We start from the raw sequence: 4,230 nt of genomic DNA on the forward strand, positions 1-4,230 counted from the left end.
GTTGAAGTTGCGAAAGAGATGATTACATCTAAAAGTGACTAGCTTCTAAAAAAATATTTTAACTATACAGCGAAAACGTATCGTGTTATACTTACACCACAGAAGCCCTCTCTTGATAGGAAGATAACTTCATTTCAATCATTAACAGTGATTAGCCTCTCCTTTGGCTTCTACCAAAATTAGAGACTACATAGTCAAAGCTTAGGCCGAAACTAAGTGCAAAACTTCGCTTTCTAATCTACTTACTTATTTTTTAACCACCTCATCAATAAATAAAAATATAAAGAAACAATCAAACTACATCAACAAAATGCCAATATCATGCAGCAGCCTCAAAACCAAAATGATGAGTCGGAGAAAAATGACACATATAAAGACGATATAAACATACCATCAAAAAAGTAGTACCAATAATCACATGTAAACCATGGAAACCCGTAGCTACAAAAAAACAAGACCCAAAAACCGAGTCAGCAATAGTAAACGGAGCCTCAAAATACTCAAAAGCCTGAAGAGCCGTAAAATAAACACCTAAAAACACAGTAATACCGAGACTCTGAAGAGCTTCATTATGGTTAGACCCCATAATAGCATGATGGGCCCAAGTCACCGTAGCTCCTGAAGACAAAAGAATAATAGTATTCAAAAGAGGAATCTGAAACGGATTAAACGGAACAATTCCCTTAGGAGGCCAAGTTATACCAATTTCCACAGCAGGAGCCAACCTTCTATGAAAAAAAGCCCAGAAAAACGAAAAAAGAAGAAGAAAACTTCCGAGACAATAAACAAAATTATCCCCCACCGCAATCCAGCAACCACAACTCTGGTATGTAATCCTTGATAAGTCCTTTCACGTACTACATCCCGTCACCACTGAATTATAGTCAAAACAACAGCAACAAACCTCAAAACAAGAAGGTCTATATTAAACTGATGAAATCATTTAACTAACCCAGTAGTCAATATTATCGCTCTAATAGACCCAGTTAAAGGCCACGGTCTTATTTCTACCAAATGATAAGCATGATGTCCATGTGATGATGCCATTAGTTAATTTCTCTCGCAAACAAAGTTCTTAAAACGGCAAAAACATAAGATTGAGTAACTGCAACAGCAAATTCAAGCAAAAGAAGTAAAACCTGAGCAACAAATAGAAGAACTAAAAAATAAGAAGTTAGTGAAGGACCAGTCCCCCCTAAAAGAGTTAACAGCAAATGACCAGCCATCATATTAGCCATCAGCCGAACCGCCAAAGTCCCAGGCCGAATAATATTTCTAATACTCTCAATTAGTACCATAAAAGGTATTAAAACCACAGGCGTTCCCTGAGGAACTAAATGAGCAAACATATGCTGAGTATGATTAAACCAACCATAAATCATAAAAGTCAACCAAAGAGGAAGAGCTAACCCCAAAGTCATAACTAAATGCCTAGATCTAGTAAAAACATAAGGCAAAAGACCCAAAAAATTATTAAAAACAATAAACGAAAACAGAGAAACAAAAATAATAGTTCTACTTTGTAATTTAGGCCCAAGAATATTCCTAAACTCTTGATGTAATGCTATATTCAACTTATATCATACAACAGACCACCGAGAAGGAGAAACCCAATAAATATAAGGCAAAAATACCAACCCTAAAAAAGTAGAAAGTCAATTTAATTCCAACTCCATTAAACCAGAGGAAGGTTCAAAAATAGAAAATAACCTTGCTATCACTTTCAGATCTTTTCTACAATCCCAATCTCCGCCGATCTTGATTCAATTTTCTTTGGAACTCTAATATAATAATTCATTACAATAAAAACAATAAACGTAATTAAAAACATAATAACCAAATTCAGCCACAAAATAGGAGCCATCTGAGGGATCGGATGATATCCTCACAGGATAACTTAAGCCTGACAAACTTACGTTATTTTTTAACTAATCAACCAAACAATTATAATCACAAACGGAATTAAAAGTCCAAAAAAATTAACAAACATACAGCATGGCATAACCCATTTGAACCTCTGCTGATCCGCAAAAGAAATTACCAACCTAGGAGTCCTGATAGTCAAAGACATAATTGATACTCGAAGATAAAAATACAAAGTCACAAGAGCAGACCCAAGAAGCACAACCAGCAAAACAAAATTACCTGCCCCTACCAACTCCTGAATGACTAACCACTTAGGAACAAACCCAGTAAAAGGAGGAAGACCCCCTAACGACAACAAAGAAAAAAATACTAACATCTTCACCTCAGCAGGAAAATTATAAGTCAGAAGATGATTAAAATGGAAAGCTTGCTTATAATGGAAAAGAACAACAATAGATAAAGAAATCACAGAATAAAACAAAAAATAAACACCCATCGTCACTTCTCTTACCAAAATAGAAGAAAGCATCCAACCAATATGATTAATTGAAGAAAAAGCCAACACCTTACGCAAAGAGGTCTGATTAATGCCTCCTACCGCCCCTACAACAGCCGACAGCATCCTGGCCACAGAAAAATATACTTCCATCATCCTCACTCTAGCCAAATAACATAATAAAAACAAAGGAGCAACCTTTTGAACCCTCATTAAAATTATAGCCTGAGGCCAAAGCAAACCACCCATAACTTGAGGAAACCAAAAATGGAAAGGAGCGCCCCCTAATTTCAAAATTAGAGCACAAAATAAAATAATAGAAGCAACCCCGAAATAAATTAATATAAAAGAAGCCGAAAAAATAATTAAAGAAGAGCCCAAACTCTGAATTAAAAAATACTTCAAAGCTGCCTCCGAAGAATACTGATTACTTTTAGTAATTATAAGAGGAACAAACGATAGTAAATTCAACTCCAACCCAACTCAAGCCCTAAATCACGAACAAGATGAAATAGAAAGCAAAGTTCCCGAAACTAAAGTAGAAAAAAACAACAAATTAGGGTAAGAAAAATAAATTCAAAAGAGAAAACCTTTTAATTAACATAAATTAATTAACTACTTCTTTCGTAGGTGTAGGTAACATCTAAATTACAAAATTGACATTATCAGCGTCAACCTCACTAAGAACTACACCACCTTTACCACTAAAAAGAGGGAATTATACCCATAAATGGGATATGAACCCATCAGCTTTATCTTAGCTTATCTTTTTACTTTGCTCACCAGAAGTAATTATACTATAACAGGTTTAAAAGACCTACACTTAAACTTCAGTCATCTGGTGAAATTCAACCTAAGCTTCATCAGAAGATGTAACTCATGACAAAAAAGACTTAACAGAAACTCTTTCTACCACAATAGGCATAAAACTATGATTAGCTCCACAAATTTCCGAACACTGGCCATAAAACAAACCTGGGCGAGAAATTAAAAAACTAATCTGATTTAAACGACCAGGAATAGCATCAACTTTCACCCCTAAAGCAGGAACAGTTCAAGAATGAATAACATCAGCCGCCCTTACCAGCACCCGAATCTGAGTATTGAAAGGCAACACAGCTCGATTATCAACATCCAAAAGCCGAAATCCAGCCTCTCCTAACTCCTCAGTAGGAACCATAAACGAATCGAACTCCAACTGAGAAAAATCTGAATACTCATAACTTCAATACCACTGATGCCCAATAGACTTTAAAGTCACACTTGGATTATTAACCTCATCCAACAAATAAAGAAGCCGCAGCGAAGGTAAAGCAATAAAAATTAAAATCAATGCAGGCAAAACAGTCCAAATCACTTCAATTGTCTGATTCTCTAACAGAAAACGATTAATAAACCTATTAAAAAATAACCTAGCCATTATATATCCCACAAGAGTTGTAATAAGAATTAAAACCACTATCGCATGATCATGAAAAAAAATTAACTGCTCCATAAGAGGTGAAGCCCTGTCTTGCAATCCTATATACCCTCAAGTTGCCATTAATTAGTTCTAAAAGAGAATAACATTCTCATTCATAGGTCCTAAACCTAGTGCATTAATCTGCCATTTTAGAAATTAGAAACTAAAGGAATTTCCATATATCTATGATCTGCAGGAGGATGAGCATGTTTTCACTCAATAGAAGTAGGAAAATACATCGAAAACACGACCACACGATAAGACACCATTCTCTCTCAAATAATAATAATGAATCCCAACACAGCCACTAAAGAAATCATAGACCCGAGTGATGATAAAACATTTCAAGCCGTATAAGCATCCGGGTAATCAGAATACCGCCGAGGCATCCCATTCAACCCTAAGA

General features: G+C 35.4%; 1 pseudogene; it reads right to left on the reverse strand.

The window, feature by feature from the left end:
• Positions 1 to 367: 367 nt before the first annotated feature.
• LOC145398217 (ATP synthase subunit a pseudogene) lies at positions 368 to 2,071 on the reverse strand (annotated as a pseudogene).
• Positions 2,072 to 4,230: the final 2,159 nt, after the last annotated feature.

Source organism: Coenobita brevimanus, chromosome 44 (genome assembly GCF_032717465.1).
Source record: "Coenobita brevimanus isolate Jiangsu-jjx chromosome 44, ASM3271746v2, whole genome shotgun sequence".
Classification (NCBI taxonomy): Eukaryota; Metazoa; Arthropoda; class Malacostraca; order Decapoda; family Coenobitidae; genus Coenobita; species Coenobita brevimanus.